The sequence below is a fragment of the Carassius carassius genome, chromosome 25 (assembly GCF_963082965.1).
Source record: "Carassius carassius chromosome 25, fCarCar2.1, whole genome shotgun sequence".
Classification (NCBI taxonomy): domain Eukaryota; kingdom Metazoa; phylum Chordata; class Actinopteri; order Cypriniformes; family Cyprinidae; genus Carassius; species Carassius carassius.
The window spans coordinates 30,678,164-30,698,809 of NC_081779.1; the positions used below are offsets into that span (position 1 = coordinate 30,678,164).

A 20,646-nucleotide genomic window follows, 5' to 3' on the forward strand; every position below is an offset into this window, starting at 1 on the left:
TAGTGTCATTGCCCGATCTCTGAATATTAGTTGGTTTGGGCCTGGTTAGTACTTGGATGGGAGACCGTCTTGGAATAGCAAGGTGCTTTAAGCTTTTTGGAAATTTTTCAGTAAGTATATAATAATCTTGCAAAAAAAAAAAAAAAAGAGTCATTGCCCGATCTCTGAATCTTAGCAGGTTTGGGCCTGGTTAGTACTTGGATGGGAGACTGCCTTGGAATAGCAAGGTGCTTTAAGCTTTTTGGAAATTTTTCACGAAGTATATAATAATCTTGCAAAAAAAAAAAAAAAAGAGTCAATGCCCGATCTCTGAATCTTAGCAGGTTTAGGTCTGGTTAGTACTTGGATGAGAGACCGCCTGGGAATACCAGGTGCTTTAAGCTTTTTGGAAATTTTTCACTAAGTATATAATAATCTTGCAAAAAAAAAAGAAAAAATTGTCAATGCCCGATCTCTGAATCTTAGCAGGTTTAGGTCTGGTTAGTACTTAGATGAGAGACCGCCTGGGAATACCAGGTGCTTTAAGCTTTTGGGTTTTCTTTCCTACTTATATAATGTACTGGCCATTAGGATGACTGATCTTTAAATAGCCCTCTCTTTGCAGCAACCTTCGCTTACGGCCATACCAACCTGGCTAAGCCCGATCTCGTCTGATCTCGGAAGCTAAGCAGGTTTGGGCCTGGTTAGTACTTGGATGGGAGACCGCCTGGGAATACTAGGTGCTGTAAGCTTTTGGGTTTTCTTCCCTACTTATACAATGTATTGGCGATTAGAATGGCTGATCTTTAAATAGCCCTCTCTTTGCAGCAACCTTCGCTTATGGCCATACCAACCTGGCTATGCCTGATCTCGTCTGATCTCGGAAGCTAAGCAGGCTTGGGCATGGTTAGTACTTGGATGGGAGACCGCCTGGGAGTACCAGGTGCTGTAAGCTTTTTGGAAATTTTTCACTAAGTATATAATAATCTTGCAAAAAAAAAAAAAAAAAAAAAAAAAAAAGAGTCAATGCCCGATCTCTGAATCTTAGCAGGTTTAGGTCTGGTTAGTACTTGGATGAGAGACCGCCTGGGAATACCAGGTGCTTTAAGCTTTTTGGAAATTTTTCAGTAATTATATAATAATCTTGCCAAAAAAAAAAATAGTGTCATTGTCCGATCTCTGAATATTAGCAGGTTTAGGCCTGGTTAGTACTTGGATGGGAGACCGCCTTGGAATAGCAAGGTGCTTTAAGCTTTTTGGAAATTTTTCACTAAGTATATAATAATCTTGCAAAAAAAAAAAATTGTCAATGCCCGATCTCTGAATCTTAGCAGGTTTAGGTCTGGTTAGTACTTAGATGAGAGACCGCCTGGGAATACCAGGTGCTTTAAGCTTTTGGGTTTTCTTTCCTACTTATATAATGTACTGGACATTAGGATGACTGATCTTTAAATAGCCCTCTCTTTGCAGCAACCTTCGCTTACGGCCATACCAACCTGGCTATGCCCGATCTCGTCTGATCTCGGAAGCTAAGCAGGTTTGGGCCTGGTTAGTACTTGGATGGGAGACCGCCTGGGAATACTAGGTGCTGTAAGCTTTTGGGTTTTCTTCCCTACTTATACAATGTACTGGCGATTAGAATGGCTGATCTTTAAATAGCCCTCTCTTTGCAGCAACCTTCGCTTATGGCCATACCAACCTGGCTATACCTGATCTCGTCTGATCTCGGAAGCTAAGCAGGCTTGGGCCTGGTTAGTACTTGGATGGGAGACTGCCTGGGAGTACCAGGTGCTGTAAGCTTTTTGGAAATTTTTCACTAAGTATATAATAATCTTGCAAAAAAAAAAAAAAAAAGAGTCAATGCCCGATCTCTGAATCTTAGCAGGTTTAGGTCTGGTTAGTACTTGGATGAGAGACCGCCTGGGAATACCAGGTGCTTTAAGCTTTTAGGACATTTTTCAGTAATTATATAATAATCTTGCCAAAGAAAAAATAGTGTCATTGCCCGATCTCTGAATATTAGCAGGTTTAGGCCTGGTTAGTACTTGGATGGGAGACCGCCTTGGAATAGCAAGGTGCTTTAAGCTTTTTGGAAATTTTTCACTAAGTATATAATAATCTTGCAAAAAAAAAAAAATTTGTCAATGCCCGATCTCTGAATCTTAGCAGGTTTAGGTCTGGTTAGTACTTAGATGAGAGACCGCCTGGGAATACCAGGTGCTTTAAGCTTTTGGGTTTTCTTCCCTACTTATACAATGTACTGGCGATTAGAATGGCTGATCTTTAAATAGCCCTCTCTTTGCAGCAACCTTCGCTTATGGCCATACCAACCTGGCTATGCCTGATCTCGTCTGATCTCGGAAGCTAAGCAGGCTTGGGCCTGGTTAGTGCTTGGATGGGAGACTGCCTTGGAATAGCAAGGTGCTTTAAGCTTTTTGGAAATTTTTCACTAAGTATATAATAATCTTGCAAAAAAAAAAAATAGTGTCATTGCCCAATCTCTGAATATTAGCAGGTTTGGGCCTGGTTAGTACTTGGATGGGAGACCGCCTTGGAATAGCAAGGTGCTTTAAGCTTTTTGGAAATTTTTCACTAAGTATATAATAATCTTGCAAAAAAAGAGTCAATGCCCAATCTCTGAATATAATATATATAATAATCTTGCAAAAAAAAAGAGTCAATGCCCCAATGTCTGAATATTAGCAGGATTGGGCCTGGTTAGTGCTTGGATGGGAGACCGCCTTGGAATAGCAAGGTGCTTTAAGCTTTTTGGAAATTTTTCACTAAGTATATAATGATCTTGCAAAAAAAAAAAAAATAGTGTCATTGCCCGATCTCTGAATATTAGCAGGTTTGGGCCTGGTTAGTACTTGGATGGGAGACCGCCTTGGAATAGCAAGGTGCTTTAAGCTTTTTGGAAATTTTTCACCAAGTATATAATAATCTTGCAAAAAAAAAAAAAGACTCAATGCACAATCTCTGAATCTTAGCAGGTTTAGGTCTAGTTAGTACTTGGATGAGAGACCGCCTGGGAATACCAGGTGCTTTAAGCTTTTTGGAAATTTTTCAGTAATTATATAATAATCTTGCCAAAAAAAAATAGTGTCATTGCCCGATCTCTGAATATTAGTTGGTTTGGGCCTGGTTAGTACTTGGATGGGAGACCGCCTTGGAATAGCAAGGTGCTTTAAGCTTTTTGGAAATGTTTCAGTTAGTATATAATAATCTTGCAAAAAAAAAAAAAAAAAAAGAGTCAATGCCCGATCTCTGAATCTTAGCAGGTTTAGGTCTGGTTAGTACTTGGATGAGAGACCGCCTGGGAATACCAGGTGCTTTAAGCTATTTGGAAATTTTTCAGTAATTATATAATAATCTTGCCAAAAAAAAAAAATAGTGTCATTGCCCGATCTCTGAATATTAGCAGGTTTGGGCCTGGTTAGTACTTGGATGGGAGACTGCCTTGGAATAGCAAGGTGCTTTAAGCTTTTTGGAAATTTTTCACTAAGTATATAATAATCTTGCAAAAAAAAAAAAAAAAGAGTCAATGCCCGATCTCTGAATCTTAGCAGGTTTAGGTCTGGTTAGTACTTGGATGAGAGACCGCCTGGGAATACCAGGTGCTTTAAGCTTTTTGGAAATTTTTCACTAAGTATATAATAATCTTGCAAAAAAAAAAAAAAAATGAAAAAACTGTCAATGCCCGATCTCTGAATCTTAGCAGGTTAGGGTCTGGTTAGTACTTAGATGAGAGACCGCCTGGGAATACCAGGTGCTTTAAGCTTTTGGGTTTTCTTTCCTACTTATATAATGTATTGGCCATTAGGATGACTGATCTTTAAATAGCCCTCTCTTTGCAGCAACCTTCGCTTACGGCCATACCAACCTGGCTATGCCCGATCTCGTCTGATCTCGGAAGCTAAGCAGGTTTGGGCCTGGTTAGTACTTGGATGGGAGACCGCCTGGGAATACTAGGTGCTGTAAGCTTTTGGGTTTTCTTCCCTACTTATACAATGTACTGGCGATTAGAATGGCTGATCTTTAAATAGCCCTCTCTTTGCAGCAACCTTCGCTTATGGCCATACCAACCTGGCTATACCTGATCTCGTCTGATCTCGGAAGCTAAGCAGGCTTGGGCCTGGTTAGTACTTGGATGGGAGACTGCCTGGGAGTACCAGGTGCTGTAAGCTTTTTGGAAATTTTTCACTAAGTATATAATAATCTTGCAAAAAAAAAAAAAAAAAAAAAAAAGAGTCAATGCCCGATCTCTGAATCTTAGCAGGTTTAGGTCTGGTTAGTACTTGGATGAGAGACCGCCTGGGAATACCAGGTGCTTTAAGCTTTTAGGAAATTTTTCAGTAATTATATAATAATCTTGCCAAAGAAAAAATAGTGTCATTGCCCGATCTCTGAATATTAGCAGGTTTAGGCCTGGTTAGTACTTGGATGGGAGACCGCCTTGGAATAGCAAGGTGCTTTAAGCTTTTTGGAAATTTTTCACTAAGTATATAATAATCTTGCAAAAAAAAAAAAAATTGTCAATGCCCGATCTCTGAATCTTAGCAGGTTTAGGTCTGGTTAGTACTTAGATGAGAGACCGCCTGGGAATACCTGGTGCTTTAAGCTTTTGGGTTTTCTTTCCTACTTATATAATGTACTGGCCATTAGAATGGCTGATCTTTAAATAGCCCTCTCTTTGCAGCAACCTTCGCTTATGGCCATACCAACCTGGCTATGCCCGATCTCGTCTGATCTCGGAAGCTAAGCAGGTTTGGGCCTGGTTAGTACTTGGATGGGAGACTGCCTGGGAGTACCAGGTGCTGTAAACTTTTTTGAAATTTTTCACTAAGTATTTAATAATTTTGCAAAAAAAAAAAAAAAGAGTCAATGCCCGATCTCTGAATCTTAGCAGGTTTAGGTCTGGTTAGTACTTGGATGAGAGACCGCCTGGGAATACCAGGTGCTTTAAGCTTTTTGGAAATTTTTCAGTAATTATATAATAATCTTGCCAAAAAAAAAAAATAGTGTCATTGCCCGATCTCTGAATATTAGCAGGTTTGGGCCTGGTTAGTACTTGGATGGGAGACCGCCTTGGAATAGCAAGGTGCTTTAAGCTTTTTGGAAATTTTTCAGTAATTATATAATAATCTTGCCAAAAAAAAAAAAATAGTGTCATTGTCCGATCTCTGAATATTAGCAGGTTTGGGCTTGGTTAGTACTTGGATGGGAGAACGCCTTGGAATAGCAAGGTGCTTTAAGCTTTTTGGAAATTTTTCACTAAGTATATAATAATCTTGCAAAAAAAAGAGTCAATGCCCAATCTCTGAATATTAGCAGGTTTGGGCCTGGTTAGTACTTGGATGGGAGACCGCCTTGGAATAGCAAGGTACTTTAAGCTCTTTGGAAATTTTTCAGTAATTATATAATAATCTTGCCAAAAAAAAAAAAAAGAGTCAATGCCCGATCTCTGAATCTTAGCAGGTTTAGGTCTGGTTAGTACTTGGATTAGAAACCGCCTGGGAATACCAGGTGCTTTAAGCTTTTTGGAAATTTTTCAGTAATTATATAATAATCTTGCCAAAAAAAAAAAAATAGTGTCATTGCCCGATCTCTGAATCTTAGCAAGTTTAGGTCTGGTTAGTACTTGGATGAGAGACCGCCTGGGAATACCTGGTGCTTTAAGCTTTTGGGTTTTCTTTCCTACTTATATAATGTACTGGCCATTAGAATGGCTGATCTTTAAATAGCCCTCTGTTTGCAGTAACCTTCGCTTACGGCCATACCAACCTGAGCACACTAGAGGCACTAGTGAGCAAACAGGAAGTGATTGTGCCAGAGAGGGGTGAGGGAGGCTCACCCAAACTTTTTGTGTTTTGTTATTTTGGTTTGGTTAAAATAAGTGTTTTTGTTTGTAGTATTTTGTTATTTTTGTTTTATTTGTGTCCTCCCAACAGCTCTGCTGTTTGGGAGGGATCTGTCGGGGTTTGTTTTATGTAAAATGGATAGATTAATGGCAACTGACATGGATTTGACACGAGGAACACGGAGGCAAGCAGAAAATGGACTGGGTTATCGACAAAGAGAAAAGGATTACAATGAAATAACTGATAAGAGGATTTACACAAAAGAAGCGACTGTGGTGGTGGATTTGTCGGAGGTACAAGACGGGAGAGCAGAGGATATTATAAAAGCACTAACAGAAAAGATTGAAGTAACAAGAATTTTAGCAATACGACCTAAGCAGATGAGGGAATATGAGATTACATTGGAGCATGAAGAGGACACTGAGAAACTGGTTGATGGACTAACCATTAAAGGTAAAATTTGTGAAATCAAAAAGTTACACAACAGAGACTTTGTTGTCTCGTTCATGCATTTGCCTGCATACATGAATGACCATGAGATTTTAAATAAGCTTGAAGGATGGGGAGTAACACCCATTTCTCAAATAAGGAGGAGATTCTACTCGGGCACCCATATAGAAGATGGAACGAGGTTCTTAAGAGTGCGTTTTCCAAAGGAAGTGGCTTCTTTACCATACAGCACAAGGATGGAGACCGAGGGAGGTCCTCAATACTTTAGGGTGATACACAGTAAGCAGGTGAAGACCTGTAGACTGTGTATGAGCCCTGACCATATAATGAAGGACTGTCCGGACTTCAAATGTCACAAATGCGAGGAAAGAGGCCATTTCGCAAGAGACTGTACTGCGATAAGGTGCCCAGACTGTAAAATGACATTGGACAAATGTGAATGTTGGATGGACAATGAGCAACAGGAAGAGGATCAAGTGAGCGGGCAAATGCATGAGAATGATAATGAGGAGGAGCAACAGGAGGACGCAGAAAAATCCAAGGAAAAGAACATAGGAAATGGACATGAATTAACAACATCAACACAGGAAGAGGAAGAGACATGGACACCAATGCAGATAACGGCGAGTATACAGAATATACTAGACAAAGTGGAGGAGCAGGAAGGAGTCAACGAAGAAGGGGAGCTAGACATTGAGAGTGGAAACATCACGGATGGTGGGAGCACGGGGGCATCGAACAAAAGAAGAAGAGTGAAAAAGGTAACACCAAATATTGAAAAAGCAAGGAAAAGAGTGGTGAAGGAAGTGTTTACAGAAAATCAGGACAGTGGTGGACTTTTAGAAGAGGGAGAAGATATGGACTAATAAGATGGGTATTTTATCGTTTTTGTTTTACTTTATGGTGTTGAGAATTGTGTCCTTTAATGCAAGAGGATTATTGAATGTTTTGAAATTTGAAAAGATGAAAGAGTTGTGTAAAAATGATGATATGATTTTATTGCAAGAAACTAACTGGAAAGGAAATGTAATGGAAGATTTTAAAAGAAGGTGGGATGGGGAAATATTTTTTAGTAACGGGGAGAAAAGTTTGGGAGGAGGAGTGGCTATTTTGATTAAAAAAGGGAAAGCTACTATGACAAAACAAATCTATGATGATAAAAAAGGGAAATGTATTGCAGTAGAAATTGATTTTGAGGATGAAAAATTTATTGTAGTAAATATACATGCACCAAATGAGGAAAAGGATAAGAAAATGTATTTTAATGTTTTAAGAGACATAATAGAGAAATGGAAAAGGGTGGTGGTTGCAGGGGATTTTAATACTGTTTTTAGCAAAATAGACATGGCTAATGGGATGGTTTTTAGGACGGACGGTGGAAGGAAGGAACTTAAATTATTGATGGAAGAAAAAAATATGATTGATGTTTGGAGAGAAAGAAATGGAAAAAAGAGAGAATATTCCAGAAAACAGTTAGTTGGGAATTTTATGTGCCAAACTAGGATAGATTATTTTCTGAGCACAAGAAATTTGGATTGTTTTATTGATGATGTACTTTATAAAGAAACAACTTTAAGTGATCATAAAATGGTTTTAATGAGGATGGATTTTAAAAGGGAAACGAAAGGGCCTGGGGTATGGATTTTAAATACAGAAATCTTAAATCATGAAAGTTTTAAAAATGGGATAGAGAATTTATTAGATGAGGAAAAAAAAGATGCAATGTATTTAGAAGATAAAAGACAATGGTGGGAAAATGTGAAATTTGAAATAAAGAAATATTCAATTAATTTCTGTAATATACTGCAAAGGGTGAAAAGGACAAAGGAAAAAGAAATAAGAAGAACGTTAAAAGAAGAGTTAAACAAAAATGAAGTAAATGTGCAAAAAGTGTTTGAAATGGAGGAGAAGCTTAAAAAAATGGAGGAAGACAAATGCCAGGGAGCGATGTTGAGAAGTAAAGCTAAATACACAATAGAGGGGGAAAAATGTAACAGATTCTTTTTTAATCTCGAAAAAAGTAGGGGAAAAGCTGAAATGATCAAAGAGCTTAAAAACAGAGATGGCCAGTCGGTTTTTAATACAGGAGAGATTTTAAAAGAAATAGAGACTTTTTATGAAAAGCTTTTTAAATCAGAAGGGGTGGAGGAGGAGAAGGGAAATGTTTTGTTGCAAAGAATAACTAGGAAAGTTGGAGAAGAAGATAAAATAGACTGTGAAAAGGAGATAGAAACGGAAGAAATTATACAAGCTATAAACTCCCTAAGAGTAAAAAAGAGTCCAGGAATAGATGGTATTGGAAGTGAATTTTACAAAGTTTTTAAAGAAAAACTCAGTGTGATTTTAAAGGGGATTTATGATGATATTTTTAGGAAAGAAGGAGTCAATCCAAGAATGGGGTTAGGTTTAATGAAAATAATTTATAAGAAACAAGGTGATAAAACAAATTTGAAGAATTTTAGACCCATCACAATGCTAAATACTGATTTTAAGATTTTAGCTAAAGTTTTAGCTAACAGATTGAAGAATGTAATGCCAAGTATAATTGAAACTAATCAAGCATATGGTGTAAAAGGGAGGGACATAGCAGACATTACAAGTAGCATAAGAGACATAATAGGTTATATAAAAGAAAAGGAAAAGAAAGCATATGTTATAAGGTTGGATTTTGAAAAAGCATTTGATAGAGTGGAGCATAAATTCTTATTTTCTGTTTTAAAGAAGTTCGGTTTTGGGGAAAATTTTATTAAATGGATTGCAATTTTATACAAGGATATCTTAACGAAAGTAAAATGTAATGGATTTTTAAGTCAACCTTTTAAAGTTTTAAGGTCTATAAGGCAGGGGTGTCCGTTATCAGCACAGCTTTATTCTTTGGTGGCAGAACCTTTAGGACTTTTAATAAATAAGGAGGAAGGAATAAAAGGAATAAAAATGGAAGAGGAAGGGGAATTTAAGAAAATCTTTCAATACGCAGATGATACAACAATTGTGGTGGAAAATATGGAAAGCGTTAAAAAGGTTATGGAAAAAATTAAATACTATTGTGATGGGACGGGTGCAAAAATCAATGAAGAAAAAACTGTGTATATGAAATTTGGAGGGGTGGTGGATTTAGCAGGGGTGTTTAAGTTCATGGAGGTACAGGAAATAAAGATTTTAGGGGTGGTGTTAGCAAAGAATGAAAAAGTGGCAGTAGATAATATGTGGGAAGGGATAGTAGGTGGAATGGAGAGAAGGTTGATTTTTTGGAGGAACATGTTTTTAAGTTTGAGGGGGAAAATATTAATTGTGAATTTGTTAATGTTGTCTAAAATGTGGTATGTTTTACATGTGATGCCATTGCCAAACTGGGTTTTAAAAAGGATAAAGAAATGTGTTTTAGAGTTTTTATGGGATAAAAAGCCTCCAAGGATTGCTTATTTTACATTAATAGGGCAGCTGGATGAGGGAGGGATGGGTTTAGTGGATGTGGAACAAAAAATGAAAAGTATGAGGGTGAAAGTTGTTAAAAAATATCTGGATAGGACAAACAAAGCTGAATGGAAAAAAATGATGGGTTTTTATCTAAATAAATGTGGGAATTTTAAATTGGGGGATAATATTTTATGGATGAAACTCAAAAATTGGATGCTAGAGGGTATACCAGGATTTTATCAGGAAGTTTTAAGTGCTTGGAGACTTTTTTTAACAGAGGTTGATTTTAATCCGAGGGGGAGGGAAGTTGTTTTAAATCAACCTCTGTTTCTGAATGGAAAGATAAAGCTACAAGAGCAGGATATCTATTTTAAAAAATGGATGAAGGTGGGAATTTTAAAAATACGAGATGTTTTATGGGAATATAAAGAGGGATTTTTACCATTGCAGGTCATTATAGATGCTATGGAAGAGGAGAAGGAGGATTTTAATATGTCAGGTTTAAGAAGACAATATGAGGATGTAAAAAAGGCAATCCCAAGGCAATGGCTGGATGAAATAAGCAAAGGGGGGAGAAGCGAAAACAAAATGGATGTGTTTTTCAAATGGAAAGATAAGTGGTTTGACTTAAATTTGGGAACTGTTGGAATGTTTTACTGTTTTTTTAGAAATTCTGTTTTTAAAAAACCTATTGCTAATGTATTTTGGATGAGGCATTTTAATGAAGTCAAAGAGAAAGATATTTGGAAGATCCTAAAATGGCAATGTTTGGATGTGGAACTAGAATGTTTGGATTATTTTATAAGACACAATGTGGTTTTTACTGAAATGCGATTGTGTGCAATGCTAAAAGAAACAAATGCACAGTGCAAAGTATGTAAAAATGCTGATGAAGGTATTTTACACTTGTTTTTATATTGTGAAAAACTGACCCCTTTTTTTAAAGAACTAAAAGAGACAATTAATGCTTTGAGGGATAATAAGGGGGATTTGAACTGGGAGATGAATTTTATGTTAGGAATGAACGAGAATAATGCAAATAAGAAACTAATTAATTTATTATTAATTTTGGCAAAAAAGGCAATTTGGAAAAGAAGAAATGTGGCTAAAAACAGGGACTTTATTTTAAATTTGTGGTTACTGTTTAAAGGGATGGTGGGAGACTATGTTCAAACGTTGTATAATTATTTTATATTTGAAAACAAGGTGGGAAATTTTTACAAAATATTTACAATATTTCAATGCCCGATCTCTGAATCTTAGCAGGTTTAGGTCTGGTTAGTACTTGGATTAGAGACCGCCTGGGAATACCAGGTGCTTTAAGCTTTTTGGAAATTTTTCACTAAGTATATAATAATCTTGCAAAAAAAAATAAAAAAAATAGAGTCAATGCCCGATCTCTGAATATTAGCAGATTTGGGCCTGGTTAGTACTTGGATGAGAGACCGCCTGGGAATAGCAGGTGCTTTAAGCTTTTTGGAAATTTTTTAATAAGAATATAATAATCTTGCAAAAAAAAAAAATATATTGTCAATCCCTGATCTCTGAATATTAGCAGGTTTGAGCCTGGTTAGTACTTGGATGGGAGACTGCCTGGGAGTACCAGGTACTTTAAGTTTTTGGAAATTTTCCACTAAGTATATAATAATCTTGCAAAAAAAAAAATAGTGTCAATCCCTGATCTCTGAATCTTAGCAGGTTTGGGTCTGGTTAGTACTTGGATGGGAGACTGCCTTGGAATAGCAAGGTGCTTTAAGCTTTAGGGTTAGGGTTAGAGTTCATCGTTGGATTCAGTTATGTCATCTCTGTTCAGTTAAATAGTGTCTGTGCATTTATTTGCAATCAAGTCAACGATATCGCTGTAGATGAAGTGACCCCAACTAAACAAGCCAGAGGTGACAGCGGCAAGGAACCGAAACTCCATCGGTGACAGAATGGAGAAAAAAGCCTTGGGAGAAACCAGGCTCAGTTGGGGGGCCAGTTCTCCTCTGACCAGACGAAACCAGTAGTTCAATTCCAGGCTGCAGCAAAGTCAGATTGTGCAGAAGAATCATCTGTTTCCTGTGGTCTTGTCCTGGTGGTCCTCTGAGACAAGGTCTTTACAGGGGATCTGTATCTGGGGCTCTAGTTGTCCTTGTCTCCGCTGTCTTTCAGGGCAATAGAGGTCCTTTCTAGGTGCTGATCCACTATCTGGTCTGGATACGTACTGGATCCAGGGTGACTGCAGTGACCCCCTGACCTGGACACAGACTGGATCTGGTGGCCACGGTGACCTCGGAACAAGAGAGAAACAGGCAAATATTAGCGTAGATGCCATTCTTCTAATGATGTAACAAGTACATAGGGTGTTATGGGAAGTGTTTTCGGTTTCCGGTTTACCTAATTAATGCAGCCTAAAAATCCTTTAACGGATTTGGATATTAAAAGCATATTAGTATGTTATGTGTATGACAGGTTAAAGAGATGGGTCTTAAATCTAGATCTAAACTGCAAGAGTGTGTCTGCCTCCCGAACAATGTTAGGTAGGTTATTCCAGAGTTTAGGCGCCAAATAGGAAAAGGATCTGCCGCCCGCAGTTGATTTTGATGTTCTAGGTATTATCAAATTGTCTGAGTTTTGAGAATGTAGCGGACGTAGAGGATTATAATGTAAAAGGAGCTCATTCAAATACTGAGGTGCTAAACCATTCAGGGCTTTATAAGTAATAAGCAATATTTTAAAATCTACACGATGTTTGATAGGGAGCCAGTGCAGCGTTGACAGGACCGGGCTAATATGGTCATACTTCCTGGTTCTAGTAAGAACTCTTGCTGCTGCATTTTGGACTAGCTGTAGTTTGTTTACTACGCGTGCAGAACAACCACCCAATAAAGCATTACAATAATCTAACCTTGAGGTCATAAATGCATGGAATAACATTTCTGCATTTGACATTGAGAGCATAGGCTGTACAAATGCTAGAAACGTGGCTTTCTAAGGAAAGATTGCGATCAAATAGCACACCTAGGTTCCTAACTGATGACGAAGAATTGACAGAGCAACCATCAAGTCTTAGACAGTGTTCTAGGTTATTACAAGCGGAGTTTTTAGGTCCTATAATTAACACCTCTGTTTTTTCAGAATTTAGCAGTAAGAAATTACTCGTCATCCAGTTTTTTATATCGACTATGCATTCCATTAGTTTTTCAAATTGGTGTGTTTCACCGGGCCGCAAAGAAATATAGAGCTGAGTATCATCAGCATAACAGTGAAAGCTAACACCATGTTTCCTGATGATATCTCCCAAGGGTAACATATAAAGCGTGAAGAGTAGCGGCCCTAGTACTCAGCCTTGAGGTACTCCATACTGCACTTGTGATCGATATGATACATCTTCATTCACTGCTACGAACTGATGGCGGTCATATAAGTATGATTTAAACCATGCTAATGCACTTCCACTGATGCCAACAATGTGTTCAAGTTTATGCAAAAGAATGTTGTGGTCAATTGTGTCAAACGCAGCACTAAGATCCAATAAAACTAACAGAGAGATACACCCACGATCAGATGATAAGAGCAGATCATGTTAAAACATTATACCGGATATCGACTACATCACAGGAGGAAAACAGACAGGGGAGAAGCTTTGGCCTCTGGGGTCTAGACACCAATCCACCAAAGGTGTTGCCCTAAAACACAAACATGAAAGCCAGAGGACCAGACAACCTCCTTTTCAGAGGTGGATGTAGACCAGTCATAGCCACACTGTTGCTGTATAGGTATCAACATATACCATATAGATTAAACAAACATTGATCCTGTCAAGGTGTCAATACACTCACTTTTCCTCAGCCATTTTTTTTCCAGGAAGAACCCAAACACCTCCTGACTGGAAGTGAATAACAGGTCAAAAAGGAACACCACAGAAACCCCCACAGCTCTGGTTAGAGATACAACCATCATATATCCAGTAATAAATGCATCAAAAGTCTGATTTTTTGATTTACACACACCTCTGTCATTTCAATCAAGGGTGACAAGACCCAGTGACATGGCAACCACTGTGACAGACAAGCCATATAGCTATAAATCAATCCAAATCTGACCATGTACACATCTGACATATGACAACCTGTCAGTCATCGCTGACTGAACCCCCCATAAATCAGGCCATAAATCATCAGTTTAGAGACAAAGGATATGATAAAACTACTCCTGTTTCAGACATCAGAAGGAGAATGTATCCGGCACAGACATTGCAGATGGTACAAGGTTCCTAAGGGTGAAATTCCCTAAAGAAGTAGTGTCCCTGCCATACAGTACAAAATTCGATACGGAGGAGGAAACACAGTATTTCCAGATAATGCTTGATCATCAGGTTAAAACCTGTCGATTGTGCATGAATCCGGGACATGTGTTCAAAGACTGTCCAGAATTTAAGTGTTAGTGCGATGAGCAGGGACATTTCGCTAGGGATTGTGATGTAATTTAAGTGCCCGGATTGCAGAAAGGTGATCGTAAGATGTGAGTGTTGGATGGAGGATGAAATTCAAAATATAGAGTCAGAAGATGTAGGAGGGCAAATGTCGAAAGAAACTGAATTGCAATATGATGGAGAGTCTGAGGAAGAAGATGGAATAAAAAGGGTAATATGGAAAATCAGAAGGAGATTGAAGAGAAAAGACTGGAAGGAGAAATGGACGAAGGAATATTGACACCACTGGAAGTAACACAAGGGGCACTGGAGGAAATGGAGGACCAACAACTAAAAGTGCCATATGCTGTGGCACTATCATGCAGTCTGTAATGATATGACGTTAGCAAATATTAGCGATTTTTTGCAAACATTTCTTTGAGTAACATGACCATTAATATGAACTCACAATTGAATGTAACATAAAACAAATGATTACTTTTCGTTAAAATCTTTATTCATGCCAAAAAAGCCTACATTTATGTGTCTTTTTGCTCGCTGTAGCAGCCATGTTGCCAAGATAATTCATACCCCTTCGTTTGAAGTGTGGTCCCAAAAAATCTTCGTTTGAAGGGCTATCTGGCCCTTCCCCTTACCCCTTCCCCTCCAACCAAAAGAGAATCGAGACACCCCTACCCCTTCATGTGAACGCACGAAACGGAGGGGTAGGGCTAAGGGGTAGAATTGGGATTGGGCCTAAGAAAACAATGTTTGGTTTAATTTATTATTAATATTTATTAATTATTTTGGTTTTAAACATTGTATCATGGAATGTTAGAGGTCTACTGAATATGGAGAAATTTGAAAAGATGGTAGTATTATGCAAAGTAGCTGATATGATTGTATTGCAAGAAACAGATTGGAAAAATGAAAGTGTTGAAAGGTTTCAAACAAAATGGGATGGTAAAATATATGTGAATAATGGAGGAGAGAATTCAGTGAGTGGAGTAGCAATTTTAATAAAGAGAGGGGTATGTGAAAAAGAACAATTAATATTTAACAATGGGGTAGGGAAAAGTATGGCTGTTAAAATAGAAAAATAGGAAGAGAATATAATAATTTATAATATACATGCACCACATGAAGAAAAGGAAAAGGTTGAATTTTTAAAAAATGGGAATTTTGACCTAAAAAGATGGCAGAATGTTATTTTAATAGGCGATTTTAATACTGTTTTTTCAGAATTCGATTTGGCAAATAAAATGGTTTTTAAAACTGAGAAGGGTAGAGAAGAGCTGGTGAAGGTAATGAAGGAAAGTAATTTGATAGATGTATGGAGAGAGAGAAATAGAACAAAGAAAGTTTTCAAGAAAACAAATGGTAATGAATGAATTAAAACAAAGTAGAATTGATTATGTTGTATGTGATGGGGAAATGGAGGGACATATCAAAAGTGTATATTATAAAGAAGTTGGTTTTAGTGATCATTTCTTTTTAGAGGTTAAATTAGATTTTACAAGAATAGAAAGAGGAGCAGGGGTTTGGGTTTTAAATGCAGCAATATTGAAAGAATTAAGCAAATAAGTAGAAAATAGTAAAATGCATAAGATGTACGAAGAAGAAAAAAGAATATGGTGGGATAATGTGAAATGGGATATAAAGAATTCTTCGATACAATACTGTAAAATTTTAAGAAAAGTGAAAAACAGTAAGGAAATGAAAATAAAAAAAGAGTTGGAAAAAAATCAAAGAATAGAGGAAACTAAGGGAGAAGAATTAGGGAAAATGTTAAAGCTACAACAACAGTTAAGAGAAATTGAAGATAAAAATGTAGGGGGGCTATCATTAGAAGTAAAGCAAAGTATGTTGTAGAAGGAGAAAGCACAAAGTTATTTTTTAATTTGGAAAAAAATAGAAGTGGTAGATGAAAATGGAGAAAAGAAACAAGGAACTGAAGAAATCTTATTAACTCTTAAAAGCTTTTATGAAAATATGTTCAAGGGAAGGGGGATAGATAAGAAAGAAGAAGTGTTTTGTTTAAATCAAATAAAGGTAAACGTTTTAGAGGAAGATAATATTTTACGTGATGCAGAGATATCGAAAGATGAAATTGATATAGCAATAAGACAATTAATTACAGGAAAGAGCCCAGGTATAGATGGATTAACAAATTAATTTTATAAAAGTTTTAGAGAGATGATAGTACCAGTTTTGAAAGTAGTATATGATGAGATTTTTAAGAAAGGAGAATTAAGTGAAAAAATGAAGATAGGAATGGTTAAAATTATTTATAAAAAGAGGGAATACCAATGATCTGAAGAATTATAGGCCTTTAACTATGCTAAATACAGATTTGAAAGTTTTAGCAAAGGTTTTAGCAAATCAATTGAAAAACGTTTTACCTAAAATTATAAGCACAACTCAGGCATATGGAGTACAGGGCAAGGATATATTAGATACAGTTCAAAGTATAAGAGATACCATGTTTTATATGAGAGAGAAAATTAAGGGGGGGGGGGGGGTGTTTAATCAGTTTAGATCTAGAGAAAGCCTTTGATAGAGTGGAAAATGAATATTTGTTTAATGTAATTAAAAAGTTTGGATTTGGGGATAATTTTAGAAGATGGATTATGATTTTTATTCTAATATTTACACATGTATTAAATGCAATGGTTTTATATCTGAATGTTTTAAACCATTGAGATAGATTAGATAAGGATGTCCGTTATTTGCTTTACTATATTCACTTGTAGCAGAGCCACTGTGATTAGCAATAAAAGCAGATAATGAGATAAAAGATATATGAATTGAAGACAATAGTGAACAAGAGCCAATATATCAATATGAAGATGACACAACCTTACTGTTTGAGGACGTTCAAAGTGTTACGAGGGCAATGAATATTTTACAGAAATACTGTAAAGGGTCAGGAGCAAAGGTGAATGTTGAAAAGAGTGTCTGTATGAGAATTGGGAAGGTGGAACTTCTACCTCAGCAAGTACATTTTAAAAAGAAGAAGAACATATAAAAATATTGGGGATCTGGGTAGGTGTGGATTTTAAAATTATAAAGCTGATATTTTTAACTGGGAGGGAGTTTTAAAAGGAATTGAAAGAAGACTGAGATTTTGGAAATTAAGAAATTTAACATTAAAGGGGAAAGTATTGGTGATAAATACGTTAATGCTTTCTAAACTTTGGTATGTGCTGACTGTAACCTTACTGCCTTCTGATTATTTTAAAAGAATAAAAGAAAGTGTTATAAGGTGCGTTCCATTCGACCATTACTGCGAAGTGGACTTCACAGGGTATTCCGCCATCTTAAGTGAGATTCCAATCCGAAGGGAGCGAACATGTTCAAAGGGCACTGCGCACGGCACAGGGAATAAGGGAACATTGATACATCACTTCACACGATGTGGAGAGCGATTATCCCCCAACTGTCATTGCGCGCAGCACGTCATCACCAGTCAGAGCGGCCGTCTTCGCTGTCTTTGTTCATATTCATTACGGATAGTAAAAAGGTATGATACTGTAAAAGCGACTAGAAGCAGATGAGGCTCTGCCATTTTTCTTTATTTTACTTTATTTACCTCAGTGTTTAGTATATGGCTGTGCGCGGGAAGAAGGCGCACGAGACTGCTATGCAATTATATGACCATTTATTAAAAACACCTATATACACAGTTAACCAAATACAAGTTTATTTTCATATTTGCATGAAAGTTACAGTAAGGCTTCAATTCTGTTGATAGTCAAGTAATAGCAGCAATATTCAATTAAAGTGTATAATAAACATACGTTTTTCATTATATAGTACTCAATGTTTTTTCTTTTTTTGTGTAGTGTACATATTTTAAATACGATTGTAAATAAAAATTAAAATATGAATGTAGTCCTATATATTTATGTTGTATCATAATCTGCGCGACCCCATCATTGACTTTCTTTGATGACGTTTGCAGGGCGTTCCAAATGAGCGGTTATTGTCAGTGAAGTCCACTTGAACTGATATACCATGCTCAGGGAATAGGGAGCAGTGAACACTGCGTAGGGACCCTGTCGTATGGAACGCACCTTTCGATTTTTTTATGGGGAAAGGGAAGAGTAAAAATTGCTTATAATACTCTTATTGGAGGAATTGAAATAGGAGGACTGGGGCCCTTCTAAGGATGAAAACTTTAAGGATCAAAGTAGTGAAAAATTTTGTTGATGTAAAGAGAAAAGCAATGTGGAAAAATGTAATGGATTTTTTTTTTATATATAAAAAATGTTGATATTTTAACATGGAAAATAATATATTCTGGATGAAAACCAAAAAAGATATGTTGAAAGTGTTACCAAAATTCTATGAGGAAGTTTTAGAAGCTTGGGGAGATTTTTTAGATAATGTATTGATTGTACCAAAAGGAAGAGTACAATTGCTAGAACAACCATTATTATTAAATCAAAATATCACAAGGGAGGGAACTATGATTTATTATAAGAAATGGTGGGATGTAGGTATAAGGCAAATAAAAGATGTGTTGTATGATCCATCTGATCTGAGTTTGAGCCGATTGATCTGGACACATGTAATGAAATTGTTGGTCACTTAAAAGACACTATCTGTCCACAGGATATTATTCCACCTTCTTTCCTTAGGCAAATTATGGACACAGTTGGACCTGGACTGTTACTTTTAATTAACAAATGCCTGTCAACTGGTTCCTTCCCTAACAGTCTGAAAGTTGCTGTGGTGACGCCATATCTTAAAAAAACTAATCTTGATCCTTCCACTCTTTCTAACTATCGTCCTATTTCTAATCTACCTTTTATTTCAAAGATCCTTGAGAGAGTTGTACTGATTCAACTACAATCATACTTATCCGCAAATTCTCTCCATGAAACATTCCAATCTGGTTTTAAAGCTCTACACAGTACTGAATCTGCTCTTTTAAGAGTGTCAAGTGATATTTTCACTGAAACTGACTCTGGGAAATCAATGGCCTTAGTCTAATTAGATTTGAGTTCTGCATTTGACTTAGTCGACCATGAGGTCCTGTTGCGACGTCTGGAGACATCCATGGGCTTTTGAGGCGTTGTCTTGCAGTGGTTCCGCTCTTATCTGAACAACAGATGTTTTAGTGTCCGTATTGGTCATCAATCCTCCACTAGAGTACCTCTGAAAAGCTGAGTCCCACAGGGATCAATCCTCGGCCCCATATTGTTTATTCTGTATCTGTTACCTCTGGCTTCCATCTTTAATACGTAAATATGAAGTATCCTTCCATTTGTATGCCGACGATACTCAGATTTATTTTCCTTTAAATGATAATGATAAAAATGGTCTACAACCCTTGTTTGCCTGTTTAAGTGATCTTAAACTTTGGCTTTCAATTAACTTTCTAAGCCTAAACGAATATAAAACTGAAATAATTATCTTCGGGCCCAAGGAAAACTGTGTGTTTGATGTTGACCGTGGTTCTCTCGCACCGTATGAAATCCACTGCGCAAGAAATCTGGGCTTTCTGTTTGACCACAACTTAAAATTTGAGAAACAGATCAGTGCTGTTGTACCGCCAACTCTCTAAAGTGAAACCGTTTTTAACTCAGAGTAATCTTCAAATAGTCACTCATGCATTCGTAACATCACGACTAGACTACTGTAATTCACTTTACTTTGGTCTATCTCAGTCTTCTCTCTCTTGCTTACAGCTAGTGCAAAACGCAGCAGCTAGACTCCTCACTGGGACACGCAAGTATGAGTCGATCACCCCTATCTTATTCAAACTCCATTGGCTACCTATTAAAGTTAGAATTGATTTTAAAATTGTACTTTTTGTGTATAAAGCTCTTAACAATTTGGCCCCTCAGTACCTGACTGATCTGCTCTGTCTGTACACTCCTTCTCGTACTTTGAGATCCAGTGATCACTGCCTTCTCATCGTGCCTAGATCCAGGCTTAAAAAAACGAGGCAAGCGTGCTTTTGCGACTGCAGGCCCAAAACTTTGGAACAGTCTGCCTCTCTATATCAGACTGGCTCCTTCAGTTTCCATCTTCAAATCTTCTTTAAAGACTTTTTTGTTTTCTCTTGCTTTTGATGCTCATTGATTCTGATACGATTACTGCTTATTTTTTCTTTTGTTTTATTTTTTCAGTTGTTTCTTTTGTCCTGTACTGCTCTGCATTTTATTCTCTGCTATGTACAGCACTTTGGTCAGCCTTGGTTGTTTTTAAATGTGCTTTATAAATAAATGTTGTTGTTGTTGTTATTGAATTTAAAGTGAAACAAATGTATTTGGTGTTTAGAGAAATGGCTTTTATCAAACCTGTGGAATATAATAATTAATGGAGAGAAAGATATGATGATTTAAGTGAAGGTGAGATATGGAGGAATGTAGGAATTAAGTTAATGGATCCAACTCTAGAGAATTTAAACTTTTTATTGAAGCATAATTGTATGTTAACAGAAATGAGGTTACAAAAAATTGGGATAGAAAGCGATGCAAAGTGTAGAGTATGTAGAAAATGTGAATAAGGACTATTGCGTTTGTTTATATA

At 36.9% G+C, this 20,646-nt stretch overlaps 7 non-coding genes and 1 pseudogene across 7 annotated transcripts; all 8 read left to right on the forward strand.

Moving 5' to 3' along the window:
- The first annotated feature begins 612 nt into the window (after positions 1-612).
- On the forward strand, positions 613-731 carry LOC132104958 (5S ribosomal RNA). Its single transcript, XR_009423675.1, has one exon. It is a non-coding gene; the product is annotated as a 5S ribosomal RNA (ribosomal RNA).
- Positions 732-815: 84 nt separating this feature from the next.
- On the forward strand, positions 816-934 carry LOC132105213 (5S ribosomal RNA). The gene has a single exon (XR_009423916.1). It is a non-coding gene; the product is annotated as a 5S ribosomal RNA (ribosomal RNA).
- A 523-nt stretch (positions 935-1,457) lies between these two features.
- On the forward strand, positions 1,458-1,576 carry LOC132104947 (5S ribosomal RNA). The gene has a single exon (XR_009423664.1). It is a non-coding gene; the product is annotated as a 5S ribosomal RNA (ribosomal RNA).
- Positions 1,577-1,660: 84 nt separating this feature from the next.
- On the forward strand, positions 1,661-1,779 carry LOC132105110 (5S ribosomal RNA). The gene has a single exon (XR_009423819.1). It is a non-coding gene; the product is annotated as a 5S ribosomal RNA (ribosomal RNA).
- Positions 1,780-2,292: 513 nt separating this feature from the next.
- Positions 2,293-2,412, forward strand: LOC132105321 (5S ribosomal RNA; annotated as a pseudogene).
- Positions 2,413-3,844: 1,432 nt separating this feature from the next.
- On the forward strand, positions 3,845-3,963 carry LOC132104948 (5S ribosomal RNA). Its single transcript, XR_009423665.1, has one exon. It is a non-coding gene; the product is annotated as a 5S ribosomal RNA (ribosomal RNA).
- Positions 3,964-4,047: 84 nt separating this feature from the next.
- Positions 4,048-4,166, forward strand: LOC132105111 (5S ribosomal RNA). Its single transcript, XR_009423820.1, has one exon. It is a non-coding gene; the product is annotated as a 5S ribosomal RNA (ribosomal RNA).
- A 520-nt stretch (positions 4,167-4,686) lies between these two features.
- Positions 4,687-4,805, forward strand: LOC132105056 (5S ribosomal RNA). Its single transcript, XR_009423768.1, has one exon. It is a non-coding gene; the product is annotated as a 5S ribosomal RNA (ribosomal RNA).
- The last annotated feature ends 15,841 nt before the right edge of the window (positions 4,806-20,646 follow it).